We start from the raw sequence: 18,873 nt of genomic DNA, 5'->3' as shown, positions 1-18,873 counted from the left end.
TTACTCAAATATATCTTGACATAAAAAATAGTGGTTAGTGCTGCTGCGGTCTTATAAGTTTAGTTCAAGCTGACAGCACCTACTGAATCGCTGGCTACAACATACGATACAGTAGCTTCCCATATGGAGTGCGCAAGGATGCTGCATGGGTTATTACTTCTCAAGCTGCGGTATACTGTGGTGTGTCTGTATGTGTTTGCTAGCTGCTAGGTTGCTCATCTGGCAGCTGCAACTCGACCACTATTTCCTTCCGTGCTTTGTCCTTCTTGATGTGATCATGGGAAGAGCCGGAGGACACATCATACAGGCAATGCTCGACAAGGTTTTCCTCCTTGCTGGAATCCCGCACATTTCTTTTAGCATGTTGTGCCTCCATGGGAAGCTGCTATTTGACTGTTTGTTTGGGTTTAGCACAAGTGCGTCATTTCATACTGCACTTCTATTGGCTGGCTGGTAGATGTAGGTCATAACAGCAGTCACTTGGTGAGATGATCATCCCAAATTTCTGACACTGTCAAACTTTGATCCCAAAAATATCGCCACTTTTCTTTCACCATCTTTCATCTCAGACAGCCCAAAATTGCAAAAATGTATACCAGGCTTAAAAGGTGTCCTGTGGAGTTTGCTTTTAAACAAACAAAAGTTATGTTTACAATTAGTATTACTCACCAAAATGCGAGGTCTATGAAGTGTGTTGAGTGCATTCCCCTCCTCAACAGCATTGCTTGCTTACATCCATGTTTATTAGCTTGCAGCCTTCTTCTGTCCTGTCTTTAGTGCTGCATTGCTGTATATTTGGGCATGTTACTGCCACCTGGTGATCAGTTGATTGTTTAAATCCCCACAGAGGACCTTTAAATCTGGCTTTCACACATCTACCTACAAGCATGAGTTTGTTACATCACAACCGGAAGCCAATCATGGTCCAATATGCAGCTTAAACAAGTGTGATGTGGAGATTTTTTGGTGAGGTGGGAGACATATTGTGTCCAGCAAGAATAAAATGAAAAATATTCAAATATTTTTAAATACTGCATTTTATTTCAATCAGGGGAAATGAGTGAATGGAATTGTAAGAAATTTAACAATAAAATGTAACTTTTTAGTGGGGAAAAAATGTGTCTGCTGGGGGTCTTTGAGGTTATATGCAGAGAGACAGCAATAAGGCAACTGACAATCTGTTGTGCATGACCTGACACTGTGACTACTGGACTATAAGGTGTAAGGGGAGGTTTGATAAGCCTGTGGTGGTTAGATAATCCGTTTGATAAAGAAACAATTAACTATGTGATCTGTCACAAATCGTTTTTACCATTATCTCTACTGTATATCAGAGATAACCATATATTTATATAAAGAGGTCACTCGAATATCAGCTGTGAGAGGAGATTAGAAAATAACAGCAAAGTCATTTGAAAGTCAAACTGAGCTGTGTCACATGACAGCCCACATTAATCACTATTGTCATTATAGTGTTAGTTTGAATACAGGAGTCCGGATGAGTGTCCAAACCGTGCGCACACAGGCTGTGGAGAGGCTGCTTTCCCTTAGCTGTGTGTGTCTGCAACACACGCACAGAGATAAGGCGAGGAGGAGCTCCACCACCTCACGCTCGTCCGCGCAAACGGGAGGCAGTTAGACGCACTTGGATTACCGGGCAGTCAACTGTCACCGCTCATAACGGCTTCAGACCGGCGCCCTGCCCAGCGCTCCTCACCGCGCGCTCCGCCGGTCATTAATTCATCTCATAAAAACGACAGACACCTGGGCACAGCCGCGGCAGCAGTAGCTTTTGATAGATTTTTTTATTATGGGTTTTATCTACGTGGATGCAAAAAAAAAGTTTTTTATTGACGCTGCGTTAAATAGGAGCGCAGAAGCTGCGAGTCCGAGGAAGGACGACACCGGGCTTCTGTGAACCTCCTCAGCATCTGTTTCTTTCACTGGGGCTGCTGTTTGTAAAATCTGAAGTAAGGTAAGTCACTGACTGCGGGTTTGATCGTTAACTTCTGTAAGTAACTGCTGAAGATGAGTCAGCCAAGGAGATCACATTTTCTGCATGTCTGTCAATCAGCTTAAATCCCAATTTGCCTCATTTTGTGTCACATTTTGAGGACTGATGGAGGAGAATCCGCTTCTCTTTGCACGGGATGACCGTGACTGTTAACGCAGTGTGAATTGGATTTCCATTTTCCAGTGTTTATGCCGTAAAAGGATTATTATTATGCAGCCTTTAGAAGAGGTGTTAAATCTAACCAGCAGCTTAAATCCAGATTATTTTAAGCAAGGGAGAAACTGCAGAATGTGACTCATACTCATGTGCTGTACAGTTGTCTATGCTGGTTTATGGCTGAAAAACTCAAATAAAGGCTGAGAAGAGTCCTCTGTATATTTAGAATTGAAATGGGTGCATGCATTATGCACATAGCAAATGTTATTCAGTGGTTTTGGGGCTTCACCTAAAGGAATTCTGGGGAATGCAGGGATCTAAAGGGGATTTAAAATACATTAATACTCAGGAATACCATAAACAACTTGTGCAGAATACTTACTTGGGAATCAATGCCAATGTATAGAGATTTTCAACAGTGGAGAGCAAACTGCGCACATAAGGCAGCCTGGCTTCTTCTACTCTTCTGTGCAACCAAAGAGAAGTGAAAGGGTGTGTTACAGATGAGACCTTTACGTCACACATGCACACACTCACGATTTACGCATTCACAAACAGGACACACACGCATGATTATTTTGTATCCACAAAGGCTCCTGCTTCTCCTCAAAGAAATTAACAGAACAAAAATGGAGAGGCATCTGTTACGTTCCCAGCAATAAACACAATTTTACAAGCTAATAAATACACACCGAGACACACACGAAAAAGAGCAACTGCACAAAGGTAGACATGCATACACAGATTAAAGGTCAGTGCCTGCAACCTTTCTGCACTCGCTGTATTAATCAAAACGCCACACTTAAAGGACACGCCATCTGTGCAGAGGGTGAGCTGCTTTCTGCCTTGCTCTCAGACGGAACTGTTGACTTTGCATGAGTTATATATTTTCACGAGCCAAATCCACCCAGGACTTCTTCTCTCTTCTTCTCTCTCCGTGAGAATTTTTGACACCGCTGTAAACCACCGCTCATGCATTCGCCCTCATATTGATTATATTAGGAAATTTGTGGAGAAGGAAAATAAGCATTCCTTCATGGACCCACCGGCCCGCAAGCCGGAAACAAAATAAGCCAAAATCATCGCCGAATGCTGCGAGCCTCAATTCAGTCTCCAGTAGTGGCAGAAACAGAGCAGAAAGCTGAAGTGCATGCCTTGGAGATGTCTGCGGCTAAGTTGGGATTCTTCTTGTAGGAGATTCCTTTGTGTTTACGTAACCATGTTTGGAGTAATGGCATGTGTCATCTGGGTGGTTTATTAGAGGCAATGGTGAGTGAAGCTGATATGACTGTGAGGAACGAGGGCTTCTCAGCACGTACTGATACACTGTGCGGTGCAGACAAGAATAGCATCAGACACAGTGAGGTTGTCAAAGGAAGAGAGAGAGACAGAAACAGCAGAGAATGAGGAAGAAAGCAATGAAGAGATTTGTGCCGACAGGCAGGCTGAGATACGTACACAGCCCTGCAGTGACTTTAGGCTGGGTTGGAATTGTGTCTGGCTGCTTTTCTGAGTCTCTGAGATAAGTTTGCCATTCATCATCCCACATGCTGTCTGTCGGTCTGGTCTGAGACGGGTGAGCGGCTGAGCCAGCGAACGGCAAATTTGCTTCATGTTTGAAGGGACAAGAGGTCTGAGAGAGGTCTGCGTGAAAAGATGAAGGAGGAAAGTCAGGCCTTTAGAGGGACACTGTGCATCAAATTCAAAAACTGTGTGCGAAATATCAATGGTCCTCAAGTGTTTGAAGGACGGCTTTTAAAGCTTCACGCTCCAAATGACAGACAAGTGGATGAGAGGGGGAGATGCACACTCATGCAGCCTCTTTGTGCTTTTGTATCTTTTTTGGGGGTTTTGGACCATAACACTCCTGTATTGTGTGGCGCTGAGGCCAATTGCCATGGGAAAACACTGCATGAGTGCAAAAACACAAACATACACACTTGCACGCACAGCTTCTGTCTCCTTCCCTGTCTCCCAGATCCACCCACTTGCGCACACACAGAGTCGTGTAATTGAGACCCATCACTCAAGGGAAGGTCATCAGACGATCCACAGCTTGTTCTTATTCCTCGATATTAATCAAGCTAATGCTCCATGTTTTATTCATAGGTACATGCTATGACCCAAAATGTCACTCTTTCTCTCTGCCAGGGCATCGCAATTGTCATGTTCATGAACAAGACGCTCAATTTACTCCTAAGAACTAACAGTGGTGCTTATCCCGCTGCACAGCACACCCTTGGCAAATCAGAGGAATTGAGAGTGATGTGAATGAACGTGATTGTGGTCCAGAGTTGCCAGTGTGGAAAAGCCATTTCCTTTGACCCCAAGCTGTTTCAAGATTGTCAGATGATGTGATCCTGTCACGCAATCTACTACTTACATTGGCTGTGCTTAACGTTTGGAGCAACTGCACAGTTTGAAATCACACTGAAATATCTCACATTAGAGTTCTCATGCTAGCAAGCCACACACCTGGCTCAGACAGGCACGAGGGTGTGGCTTAACCTTTTCCATTACATAATAAATAGGAGTGTGCTGTCAGAGCCAGAGGTCAGCCTTTACGTCTTCATTTCCAGCTACCAGAGACATACGGCAGCACACATCTGGGTCTGTATAAAATAATAAAGACATTTAAAGAGTAGCAACACACGCTGAAGTTGACTTAGCTGAAACTATTGAGCAAGCTGGACTGGTTATGGGGTGCCATTAAAGTTAAGTGTTGCAATATGTGCAGTGCAGCTGGAGTCGCTCTGCAAAGCTCTGTCCATCTTTCATGTTCAGTTCTCTGCGTGAGTCAGATATGAACTTTATTCGGGCAAATGCTCTTGTTCGTGATTCTCCATGAAGACAAGGGGATCTGCTGTTGTAAAATTCAATTTCACAGTCATCTGCTGCAGTTATCTCTCCCCCCGTAAAGCTGTTTACCAAGTGCAGGTGGCTGGATGAGCAGTTTTAGAGTAATAGGACCTCGCTACTGATTTGTGACTGAACTCACTGGAGACTCCAGGAGAGAGACGCACATAAAAATAATAAAACAAAAGTGACTGTTTATGGATTTTATGCAGTGACACATCTCATGTACAGTGCTGCATCTACAGCACTTCATATACTATCAATAGGTGGTGCTAGAAGTGAGTAAATGGCTGATGGCTTGGTAAATACAGGTCTGCACAACAGAGACAGCATGAGTACATGGATGGATCACTAACGGGCCCAAAGTGTCAGGGGGTCCCCTGGACTTCACCTGCAAACTGCCACTCAAATTAACACGTCGACCAGAAAGAGATTTAAAATGACCACGACAAGATGCAAAGGAACTACAAAGAGATACAAAATGACTAGAAGGAGAAACAAAACGACCTAGAAAGACATAAATATACCTCAAAGAGACACAAATCAACCTTTAAAGAAACACAAAATGACAACAAAGACATGCAAAGAAATGACAGACACACTGAATGACCAAAAATACAAACATACCTCAGAGACAGAAAATGACTAAAAGAGATGCAAAGGAACTACATAGAGACCCAAAATGACTACAAAGAGATGCAAAGGAACTACAAAGAGACACAAGGCAACTACATAGAGACACAAAATGACTACAAATAGATGTAAAGGAACTACAAAGAGACACAAGGCAACTACATAGACACAAAATGACTACAAATAGATGCAAAGGAACTACAAAGAGACACAAAGCAACTACATAGAGACCCAAAATGACTACAAAGAGATGTAAAGGAACTACAAAGAGACACAAGGCGACTACATAGAGACACAAAATGACTACAAAGAGATGCAAAGGAACTACAAAGAGACAAAGCAACTACATAGAGACACAAAATGACTACAAAGAGATGCAAAGGAACTACAAAGAGACACAAAGGAACTACAAAGAAACACAAAATGACTACAAAGAGATGCAAAGGAACCACATAGAGACACAATATGACTACAAATAGACGTAAAGGAACTACAAAGAGACACAAAATAACCAAAAAGACACCAAATATACTCCCAAGAGACACAAAATGACTCATAGACAAAACCACAAAAAATGCTACCAGCCACACAGAGATGTAAAACAACAACATAAAGGATCAAAGACGCCACAAAGTCTGTGTCTCTCTACTATCTAGGAGAGGTGGTGGGGGCCTTTTGCACATCTGTGCCCAGGGGCCCATTGTCTCATAATCCGCCCATGCATGAGTGTGGCTCTGTGTGTGTCTGAAAAACACAAAGATACAAACAGATGTACCTTTCTGAAAAATGCCTTTGTGTCTCTGCTGACATGTGACATCTCCCCCCGGCTCTAATACCTGAATTCAATTTGCAGCGCTGCTACTCAAGATGCTACAGCTGCACAGCTAATAGCAAAACGTGCTCCCTCACTTCCTTGATCGATTGAATGCTCCCTATCTGAAATCACGGTGCATTTGTTAGCGGAGCAGAGGAACATGCAGTCCCATATCAGATTTTTATTATTCCTACAGTGTTCATCTTACAAGTTTACCTTATCGTCATAACAACCACATTATAGGTTTTGAAACGTAAAAAGCAATTTGTCAAACAGGTAAAATAATATGTGCTGGGGTTATTCTAACCTAATGGGCTGTTGCTGTTTTAAATGGTGAGGTAGCTCATTATCCAATGGCTGTTAGTGTGTGTGAAGGACTGATTAAAGCCCCCTTAAAGCTGCTAAATTGGGCTTTTAATGCAAATTCAATTCTCCGGAATGGTTTCTAAATTTCCACCAGACTACGGAAGCTGTTAACCCTATTAAGCATCCCAAATCTTGTATTTAGGCCACTTTTCACAAGTGACTCCTTGAAAACAACAATTAACAATTACTCTGCTAAATGTTTAATGCTTATAGTGAGCTCATTTGCTTTAGAAATTAAGCCTGCGTTGAGTGCTAAAACTGTGGCTCATGATGGCAGCAGCCATATACTTACATTGTAAAGCCAAACCTCTCTTGCTGTAGACCCATCTGTATCCTTCTGGATGACTTTGGTGGTAACTGGAACAAACATGTCTGTATAAGGATCCAATTAGCATGCTAATGTCCGTATGTTTCTGTATTCTGCTGTCAGCGCAACAAAAAATGCCTCTTTTTCTCTTTATATTGCTGGTTTGCTGTTCATTCACAGCAGTCCTTCGCTTTTATTCTCATTTTCTTCCTTTGCAATACCTCCTCTACTCTAGCAGTTTTGTTCACTTGTACTTCCAAACTATCTCATTTCTCGCTTCTTTGTTCTTTTCCCTCCTGTTGCCTGTGTTTATCAGAAGCCAGACTGATACACCGACCTGCCTTCTTATTTCATTTCATTTTCTCTGTCTGTCTTCACCTCTCTTCATCTCTGTCCTCTGTTGTTGTCCTTTAACTCTTTGTCCTTCACAGTTAATTGCATTCTTAGTCTCTCTTTTCCTTCCATCCTCCCACCTTTGCACTAAATCTTTTCACCTTCTCCCTCCCGTGTTTGGCTGGAAAACACTTCCTGGGTTTTTTTTGTTTCTCCCTGTACCAAAGCGTCAACCCCTGATAGCTTTCTGTCGCTTTGGGAGACACGCAGTCACAGAGTGCACATGGGGTCGCTGACGCAGATATGGGGAGTGATGGCTTGTCTTGACAGGATCCCTTTTCATCGTTAAAAATAGATTTCCTTTTTGCAGTTTGCTGAAAATTTCCAGGTCCTACATTCAACCTTTCATAATGTCCTTAATTTTCATTAAGATAAGCTGCTGCTTCTCTCCCTTTCTGTCTGTGTTCACCCAAGACTCTCCTTGCTGTTTACCAGCCAGGTGTCCAGATCATCACTCCAGATATGCATGTCCTGTTTTTTTCTCATAAACACTGACATTTACAGTGACGCACTGGAATATTTTTGGCTCCGATTCTCCAGATTTGGTGCTCTCACACGGTGCTGATGCATCTGCCTGCATACGTGCCTGCAATCTGTCAAGAAGATGGCACTAATAAGTGATCTTTTTATTAATGAGAACCTGTGTTTTGCACTACATAGAGGACTTAAAGGGACAGTTCAACTCCAAAAACAAAAATGCACAGTTTTTTTCTTTCCTGTGGTGCTATTCATCAGTCTAGATTGTTTTGGTGTGAGTTGTTGAGTGTTGGAGATATCAGCCATAGAGATGTCTGCCTTCTCTTAAATGTGATAGAGCTGGTTGGCCCTCAACTTGTGGTGCTCAAAGCACCAAAAAAATACATTTGAAGAACTCAACAGCAATGACTCCTTCCAGGAATTTTGACCCAGTTACTCAAGATAATCCACAGACCTTGTTGTGAGCAGTTTCATGTAGGAACTATTTTTTGCCTCTATTGATTGCTCACTTAGCACCACTGAGCTAACGTTACAGCTCAGTCGAGGAGGACAAGCCTTTCATCCATGAGTAGATGCACTCTTCCTTCTGTGTGGTGATACGGTTGGCAGGTGTAGTTCTGTAGAAAGCAAATAGTTCCTTTATGACGGCACTCTGACTGATTCATTTCTGGAAAGAGAAATTGCTTTTGAGCTAGTCACATACATTTTTTAGGCACTTGAAGCACCGTAAGTGCCATCTATTTCCATTATATTGGAGAGAAGGCAGACGTCTCTATGGCCGATATCTCCAACACTCAGGAACTCACACTAAAACATTTAGGTTGTTAAACAGCACTACAGGTAAGATGAAAAATATGGACTCTTTATTTTGGGGTGAACTGATCCTTTAACATGCGAAAGAAAACATTAAAAAGTCGTCAAGATCTTCACCTACTTCACGTCTCTGTTATGTAGTGCGAGATACAGTTTTAGCATAGCTGGCTGGAAACAGCTAACTTGGCTCTGTTCAAAGGTAACAACATTTACCTCCCCTCTAAAACCATTTCTTGCTCCCAGCCAAAAAAAAAAAAAAGCCTTGCTGTTTTTACACTTGCATTTATGTAAAGATTAAATAAATGAGATATAACGTCCTAATTAGAGAGCTTTAGAGCTGCTTTGACACAAGACAGTAGATGAATCAGAAATCCTTTTGAGGCCCAGGGAAATACCTAGTAAGAGCATTACAGATACATCAGGCACCTCCAGAAGACCCCTGCTGTTCACCATGGAAGCCTGTCTCTCAGGGGGCTGAAAAGCAAAGCCCAGTGTGGTTGGCAGTAATTAATGTAGCTTACTTTTTCCCTCCGAGGGCCACTCCCTGTGTGTGTGTGTGTGTGTGTGTGCGCGCACGCTGTGATACATTGGTAATTCTGACTTATTACAATATCCCTCGACTACCAGAAAACTCATTGATTTCCTTTTCAGTTTGGCTCTTTTTCATCCTCATTTTTGGCTCGCTCTTCAAGCCTCTCCATGACTCACGGGGTCGGCTGTAATACCGGGTGTAATCACCCCCTATTAAGGTTTCCATGATTGATTGGTGGCACCCAGGGAAAGCTGTTACGCCGACTTAAGAGGTTATGGCCAATGATTTTTCTCCTCTCTCTTAACACATTCACTTTCTTTTTGTTGCATTAGGCAGTTTTCGCTGGAAAATTTAGAGGTGCCTTTTCAAGTTGGATGCGACCTTGATGTAACAATTTATTTCCACGCCATTTGTCATCACACGAGTGGTATTTGCACAAACGTTCTCTCTTGCATAACCTCTGTGAAACTTCAAACGCTGCTTTTTTTTAAAAGCCGCAGCAATGACGTCTGACCTTAGCAAGGTATTGGAGTAAAACTCTCACTGTTCACCATTAAGGACCCTGCTTGCATGGCAAACATGCTCCTCCATGTTACAGTAACAGTGAGTCAGAGCGGTAGAGAGGTCCAGGTGGACTCTTTCTGAGGGCCTGAGTGGGCTTCAGGGGCTTCAGAAAGAGGCTTCAGGGGCTTGTTGTGCAAAGAGAGAGTGATTTGCAGTCTATACCGCTCTGTTCTTCTAAAGCTCTCTGCTGCTGCTTTTCTTTTTTCTCCTCTGTCACTGGCTGCTTTCCCTTTCCCCTACTCCTTAATTTGTCTCTTATTGCTCCTATAATGTTAACTGAATATTAATTGCATTGTTTATGACCACCCCCATCGGTTTTACCCTCTGGCCACGATATTAAAGCAACTACTTTTCCTGCTGGCTACTGTGCTTCCTCGTTAGAACAGTACCCATCTCTCTCACTGCGCCTGTCTCCCTCTCTGTCTGTTTACAGCTTGTAGCACCCAGATACAGCCCACTCGCTGACCCAACAGAGCGTACGAGGAACACTATGCCCAGAAGGGAATTGTAGTTAATGCCTTTCGGCTGAAGTCCAGTGACAAAATACTTCTTTAATTGCTTTCCCATAGCCCTCAGCTGCAGTGTGCTTCCTCTCCAATTGCCTATTGATGCAAGTGGGAGTTAGCGATGTAGGACAAAAGGCGGTGCCCTAATGGGATCTGTATTGCATGCAGATATCCATCTCTGCAAACAAGTTGGATCTTTAGAACATTGCACGCAGTTTATCAGTCGTGGCCTATTTTGTTATGCTATTCTGGTCAATTAATTTTATCCCTGTAAGGAATATTTAAACTTTTACGAGCAGAAAATCCAAAATACAAAAATCTTAAGCCTCCAGTTTGATTAAGGATATCGTGGCTTGTGTGTCGTCTGCCTTCACTTCTCGTCGTTTTTTTCTGCCTGATCGATTTAGTGACTGACAGGAGATTTAAACTCTTTTCAAAAACATATTTAACGTTGAAAGGAGAGCAAAGGTTGAGAGGGGGAGGCCTCCTGAGAACGGATTTTCCCTCACAGTGATAATTGAGAGCATACTGTGGAAGAATGCGCGTGGCTATTTATTTCTCTGGAGTTGAAAAAGCAAGGTTATCTTTAAGATGTGAATTATGATCTGCAGATGGAGAAGGGGGGGTGGATGGAAAGTGCGGTACAGTAAGTCACCTAGATGACAGCGCAGACCTCTGCTCAACCCATCTGTCGCCGTCTTTCTTGCTTTCTTCGCTCTGGACTGGCTGTTAAGATCTTGAGGGAGACATTTTCCTGTTCATGCAAATCAAGTTTTTTGAAATTTTATTAGAAGTGACACATGAAAGGGACTTTATAGAAAAAGGACTTATTCGACTTTATAGTTGAGTAAGTTATCTTTGAAGTTAGGAGAACATTAATAGTCATAAAATGCAAAGTAATTTTTTTGTTTAGAAATAAATAGTATGTTTAGGACATTTCAGCTATATTGCACTATAAATATATTTAATTTTTTAATTTAATTTTATATACTTTATTAATCCCCCTGAGGGGAAATTCGTCTTCTTCTTTTTTTTTTTTAATATTCATCATATTAAAGGAAAACAAAAGTATATTGTAACTTCTTTAGAAGTACTTTAATGGTTTTTGTCTGTGTATGTCTTTATTTGTTTTATAGAGTTTCTGTATTGCATTACTCTCTCTGATATCCAGCTTTATTATGATTTATTTATGTGTGAAATTCCCGCTATTAAACATTTGTAAAGATTTATTAACATCTGCTTTTAGTTACAAGAACCATAACAGATCTTATGACGGTAAAATAATTTCCATAAACTTGTTTTAAAGCGAGAAACAATCCACTAGCTGCAGTTTTAATTACAATGTCGAGAGGTCTTTTCAATTTAACTCTAATAACTGGAGCTGTGTCAACATAATGAATCCTTAAATTTAATTTGCAGTTTATATAAGAATGAATAACTTTTTCTAAAATAATAACCTAAATTGTTAAACTGATTATATAATGATTACAACAATTTATTCCATTCTAAATAATAGAAATCAAAACTAATTACAAGTCAGTTATGTATAATTTAGTGGACAGTACTAGCATGATTTAGGTTAAAGGCTTATCATAGGTGCTCATGTATATTCAGCAAATTTGCTGAATTATTATAATTATTTTTATGATAATAATAATAATAATAATAATAACAGTAGAATTGTTGATTTATAAATTTAAACTTCATGAGCCTTTTAAATCAGATGCTCTTGGATTGTGTCCCGAAAAAAAACAAAACATTTAATTAAAATATTCATCATGTGTAAATTTGATCAAGATTGCATTTATGCAGCAAACTGCATCTTCCATTAATGCACATCAGTTTTGAAGAAAAAAATAATCTTAATTTGTTGAGAAATTAGAGTCAAAAACAGTCAAAGGCTTTATTATTTCCTCAACCGGAAGAAATACAGTTAAGTTTCTGCTCAAACAAGTTTCTTTGTAATAAATGATAGTGTAGGCTTTGTCATACATCACACCAAGTAATCATGAGTTTAATACGTATTTTTCAACTGAAAAGCAACTTTAAAGAGTTCAAGGAAAAGACATATGGCTATATAATGCACTGCCACAAAATAATTTAAGGTATTTGCATGTGGCATATTGTCACTGAGTTAATTACTACATGAATGATTAGGTGCTTATTCAGTCAGTCACATTTAAATTACAGTCAAAGGTCTGTACACAAAGCAGTGTTGGTGGTGGATGCACTTTGTACAAGCACATCTTCATTCTGAAACTTAATTTTGATAGTTCCAAACACATTATTATGAGGCTGGCTGTGACGGTAATGGTGCAGGACATCAGGCGCATCCATGTACACCTATCCACTGATTAGTTAATAGTGGGGCAATTTGCGGTGTACTTTGCAGGCCAGACTCTTCCCGGGCTCTAAATGGTTGCCATGAGCATGGCACGGATAATGGTAATGGTATCAGGCAGAGAGGAAATAGGAGACTTTCTTCACCTCTGTAAATTTATGTGACCATTTGTGTGTGTGTGTGTGTGTGTTAATACAGGAGCTTGTGGGTTAGCGTGAAGCCAGAAGCACAAATTTCCTCTCTAGCCAGCCCACATGTGCAAATGAATACCTTCAGTTGCTGCTGATAAGGACTTGTGTAAACCACTTTGAATCCAGCGAAGGAATGCACAGGCAGATCAGGCATCTGGTGAAAGTTATTAAACAGATCCCCTACTTTCTGTTTTATTTTAATGGTCTTTGATAGAAAATTCACAGACAGAATATTGAATCCGAGCCTGAAAGAAAGCCATTATTTCATTTGGAGTTATTTTTAGAGCAGTGACATCAAGTTAGCCCGAGCAGTCATTTTAATTAATTACCTTTGCATTAAATTGTCGTGCAATTTGCATGACAATGACTTTTGATGAAGTAACCTGTCTATTCTGCTGTTTTACCAAAACGTCCTTCAGCTTCATCCGTCACTTTGAAGAACTAATACTCATCTTTAGGTCTTTGGCTGACACTGTGTGTACCTGACAAAATGTCCTCAAAGCAACATGATTGATATATTTGTATTGTAGCAGATGTGCCGTCATGCACCCACACGTCTCTCACTCTTTCACCACTTCAGAAATCTAAAGAATCAAATCCCTGCATGTACTGTAGGACTCCCTTTACCATCATCAAAGAATCAGTGTGTGTCTTTATATTTGAAGTGTAGTCGCCTTTTTATGTTGCTAAATATCATCATCAGATTAATATTTTCACATTTTGGAAAATACGCTTTCGCACATTTTTGCCAAGAGTTAGATAACAAGATTTATACTCTCACTGAGGCCTGTGTTTGTTACATTTGAAGCTACAGCCAGGAGACAGTTAGCGTAGCATAGCAGATTGGGAAGAGGGGAAAACAGCTCTGAGTACAAAAAGTACAAAAACAGAAGTGGGTCATTATATGAAAACATGCCATTTCCCATTCTTAATGTATGATTTTCAAAGTACTGTTTTAAAACTATTTATGACCCTTTTTGGATTAAATAGATCCTTATCTATTAGAAATAGTTGCTAATCTTATTTTTTTCCACATTTAATAAACATGTGTTTTGTCAACCCTGTTACAATACACCAATTAATGTTTGAAAATGTTTTAAACACATATTTACAACAAATCTGATATAGAAGGGGATAAATCTCTCCTTGTTACACTGAGTGTGTTTGTACAGTGAGAATATTGAGGTGTTTATTTTTATCCATGGATGAATATGCTCGTTTGCAATTGACACTTTCACAGCATCTTTCTTTTTAAGAACAGAATATGGAAACAAAACAATAATACCCACATTTTGTTCTGTAGATTACTGGTTTCTTTTACTTAACATATAAAATAAGTTGATTTGACATTTGTGTTTTCATTTTTTGAATTATACTAGAATATTATACAAGTAACAGGGCTGGCACCTCAGTAACGGGGTTGACAACAGTTACCATACTGCTAGTTTAAGTTGCAGCTTTGGGTGTAATGGAGATAATGGGACATTCACAAACCTTTCATTCAACATGACATTGTGCTGATAGTGTATTAATATAGATAAGTATAGATCATTAACTTTGTAGCTGAGAGGGAATTTGTACAAATTCATAGAAATTGTGCACTTGGTGACAAGTTTTTGAAATTTGGCACGGTGTTAAACTTGGTGGAGAGGTATAACATGGTCCAACACGGAACCCATTACAATCTGGAGCAGATCCAAATCTCTGGTGAGGGCCATATTGATATTTGTGGCTATCCCAACTTGGTTTTTGAAAACCTTATACCCATACCTTACACTATGCCAAATTTCAAAAACTTGTCACCAAGTGCACAATTTTTTCAATTTCCCTCTCAGCTAGCGATGAAACTTGTAAAACCATGTATATAATGTAAATACTTTTGGTAAGGAAAGTATATTTTCATGTATTTGCAAAACCATACTTTTGTCAACCCTGTTACGTCAGGGTTGATGGTAACAGAGTTGACGAAAAATGTTCTTGGCAGCCATTACTAGCCATGTGGTGAAGGTCATGAGACCACATGGTGTGCATTCATTAGAGGCTTAAATCATGTTATTTAGGTACGTTAAAATTTTTTAACAAATATCTTTTTAAAGTGTCCTTTTGTGGAAACAGGGCTGACACAATAAGCTTATTCCTGTCTGTCAAACATTATATAACTCTAAGAAAAATCATGAAAAGAAGAGGACACTTGTTTGTCTTTTCACCAGCATGTTCACAAAAGGAAGCTGATTTCACTCCCAGGAAATGATGCAACTTTCGGATCAGTCCATTATCTCAGAAGGGGTGTTTTCATTAAAAGTAACAGGGTTGACGACTACCTGGCGACCCAACTAAATTGATGTTTTTTACATTTTACATATATTAAGAATAAAGCCCATTCACGAGTAATGAAAGGACACTTGAGGCTGTATATATAAGTTTATGTTTTTATGATAGTTTGACTTTTTTGGGCCTTAATAGCTAGTAAAAGTAGAACAATCATATTGAGGGACAGGCCATTTTTACAGCTTTTGAATGATGCTTCATACAAAAAGGTGTTTAAAACTCTCTGAAAACAAAAGAAATAAACTTTTACATTGTTTTGATTTTACAAGAGATATCATGGAAAATAAGTTCTAAAATGATTGTAGTGTATTTATTGTTTATTGACAGTTACAGCACAGTTTTGTTCGAGGGACACAAAATGGCACGTTTTCGTATAATGACCCAAGTGCAAAAATAGGAATGTGTGGTTGCATACTTTGGTTTTGTATTAAACAAAGAATATATGTATAACACAATAATGAGCTTTAGAAGTTCTTGTGGGCGGATGTTATGAGCCTCAGACGAGAAAATTAATGGACATAGCTTCGGTAATGTCAGTAATTGGTTTGTGGATTCCTGTTTTGAGATCTGAGTTTGGCATTTCGGCCATCACCATCTTGTTCTTTGGGATCCAGAAGTGACCATATAGGCTGGCACTGTGGAGGAGCGAAAGGTGGATCTTACTGAGAGACCTACGCTGAACTTTTAAGCCTTAATAAAACGCAAATGTGTGAGTTATCAAAGAAAAATCATCCCCTGGCACAGTTGTCATGAAGGAGGAAATTAGTGACAGAGACCAAATCTGCTTTTTGTTCCAAGCTGTAAACATTTATTTCTGCTGTAAAGTTGGGCATTTTATCATTAGATCTACAGAGTGCTCCAGGGATGACATTTTTCTATAGGCTGACATGGAAGTTAGCATCGCCCTGGCTCCCCTAATCAAAAAGCATATAGAATTTTTGGATTTTGGATGATTGCAAAAATGAGCTCTGTGGCAAATAAATATTTATGATACTTACATGTTTGTTCAGCAAGATAATCTCCACAACAGTTTCAAGAATTTTGAGCCTAAATGCAGTCGCCAGAAGTAAAAAGCTATTTTTTTAAGACACATGAAAGCTTCAAAAATCACGAGTCGGGTATTTACTGATTTATCTCGTACAGCAAAACGTTAAAGTCCTAAAAGCCTTCATTAAGGCATCTAACAAAAAATCCATTGCCTCTGAGACAAGGGAACCAGGAGTAGAAAAATATTAACTCATTTCTGGTTTTTAGGCACTTGCGATTGACTTGTTTCCAGAGCTAGCCCCAAGTGGCCATTTAAAGAACTGCAGTTTTTGGCACTGCCCTTTTGGCTTATCTTTTCAGCTCTGCAGCTCTGTGGCATGAGAGTGGTATATAGATACTTTTACATAAATAGTCTACATGACTTACTTTTCAAAACATGTTAAGCTAAATATCCCAGGACAGTAAATCAGCCTACATCTCTACGAAACACACCATTAATATTTATATCTGCCACTGAAAATATTCCTTAAAGGTGAAGGAGATGAGTGTGGAAAAGTGAAGGAGTCAGCCACTTGCCCATGAAATAGAGTAGTTTTGTTATCACCACTGCTCTGAACTACAGTCAGTAATCCATGCTCTGCTAAAGCCATCTTAATGCAGTTTTTACTGTAGGTGCTGGTGCGTGACCAATTACAGGGTGAGAAGGAATCGCTCTGCTATTTTACATTACATTTAGCAGCAGCCCCTTGTGAGTTAGGGTTGTAAATGTAGTGGGAAAATAAAGCACTTGATAGAATGTGAGGCATCATTCAGAAAATGGTAAAAATGATGCACCTTTATTGTTATAGTGGCCATAAACTTTGAAAGCTGCTCTCAACACGTAGAGTGAAGAATGAAGAAAACCGAGTACAAGGCTACTACTACTAGAGATCCTTTTCTTCAGTGAGGAGATGTGTGTCCTTGTGTGGGAGAGCTGCATCCTTTCCATCCACAATGATGTAATTAGATTCTTTATTCAGAAAAATTCGGCTTGCTCGTGTCTGTTAATGATTTGGAAACCAAGCCCATATTGATTCAGAAATCAACATGGGCTTGGTTTTACTCCAGGCAATTCTGCTCAGGCAGCAGCACTCAGTCATTATCTGCTGCCGCCAATCAAAGTTGACTTTTTTTGGCTTTTCCGAAAAATTCCAGCAATGTTGTACACTGTTTTCCTTCTTCACCTGTCAGACCACGACATTCTGACAACTAGATAAAGTTAGAAATATGTAACTGAAATGGCTGTTATCAGGGGAGACATTTATATCGAGTTGAACGGTGAGGCAGTGAGGTTATTGGAAGTGGTGTGTGTGTGGCTTGAGTTAGTGTTACTCTGCATGCAGAAGAGAAAAGTTACGAGATCTGCTCTGGTTTTCAACAGATTATTATCCTTTGGCTAAAAATAACGTGGATAGAGTGTGTTTCTCTGCGTGTGTGAAAACGTGAGCTAATGATTGTCCTCTTTACCTCCAGGGTTGCTAATGTTCCCAAACAAGACACGAAGGTCTCATTCTGTATGTGCAGCAGGACATACTGTTTTGTTGTTAAAGACTTTATGATTATGTTGAAATTCAATGGTAAATAATTAAATAATTCTCTGCTTCTTTCATGATGATGCTTCTCCAGTTAATACATTTCCTGAGTGGTTATTTTCTCTCCCTTTGTGTTTAACAATACGACTTGACATTTCATAATGACACTGTCCTAACAGTGTTGTTTTCTCTGCATCAGTATGAGCCGGATGGAATTGGTCAAGGACGTTGGTTACTCATTTATTAAGCAGAGAACAATACGGTAATCATGCTTCACCTGTCGGACTGCGGGGGTGACATCCGGACCATGCCACAAAAATATTATTTGGTTTTGCGACGAGTGTTAATCTGCCATGCAGAACCACAAGGTGCTCCTGGTGCTTAAAGAGAACCTTTTATGCCAGTTTGCAGGTTCAAACTCATATTTTGGGTTTCTATTTAAACATTTGCTTTAATGTTCAGAAACAGTATATTTTCCTCCTGAAAAATCCCAGTCTACTCTGATTGGTGAGTGTTTCTGGGTCTTTTGTATCTCTGCATCTTTGCACCATCATTGCAGCCAGGGACTGACTGTGATGGATATAGCGGCACTTTTACAATTTACAACATTAGCAACCAAGTTTACATGTTTCCCTGATGTTAGCATGTAGCTACATGTAGCAGCATTGGCTATGAAATGCAAACACTTGCAGCAGCCCGTAGCAGATGACCATGTTAAGAAATCTGGCACAGAGAGAAGAAAAGTACTACTCGGACAGGATTAGTTTTACATAGGGATGTGGACTAATGTCAGTTTACCACAGGATGTCTGTAAGATAAAGGCAGAAACAAGCAATCTCAATAATTCTACCAGAGATGGGAGTGGTAACTCTGTTTGCGCCCTGGTGTCACCTCCCGGTCAGCATGTGTGTGCTACGTTGCTTCCTGTAAGCATCAGCTGAAGGATAATAATAATTCATGATTAGCCCAATATGAAATACTGCCCATGATCAGGATTGTGTGTACACAATAATTAGCAATCTGG

The 18,873-nt window shown here is 40.0% G+C and overlaps 1 protein-coding gene across 1 annotated transcript in view; it reads left to right on the top strand.

Moving 5' to 3' along the window:
• The first annotated feature begins 1,588 nt into the window (after positions 1–1,588).
• The window catches only part of calcr (calcitonin receptor), an 85,234-nt gene continuing 67,949 nt past the window's right edge, over positions 1,589–18,873 (top strand). Inside the window, exon 1 of the mRNA XM_033637450.2 lies at positions 1,589–1,975. The gene's annotated coding sequence lies outside the window, so the exon portion shown is untranslated. The remainder of the gene's footprint in view (positions 1,976–18,873) is intronic.

Source organism: Epinephelus lanceolatus, chromosome 16 (genome assembly GCF_041903045.1).
Source record: "Epinephelus lanceolatus isolate andai-2023 chromosome 16, ASM4190304v1, whole genome shotgun sequence".
Taxonomy (NCBI): Eukaryota; Metazoa; Chordata; class Actinopteri; order Perciformes; family Serranidae; genus Epinephelus; species Epinephelus lanceolatus.
This window is presented reverse-complemented; position numbering and strand designations above follow the sequence as displayed.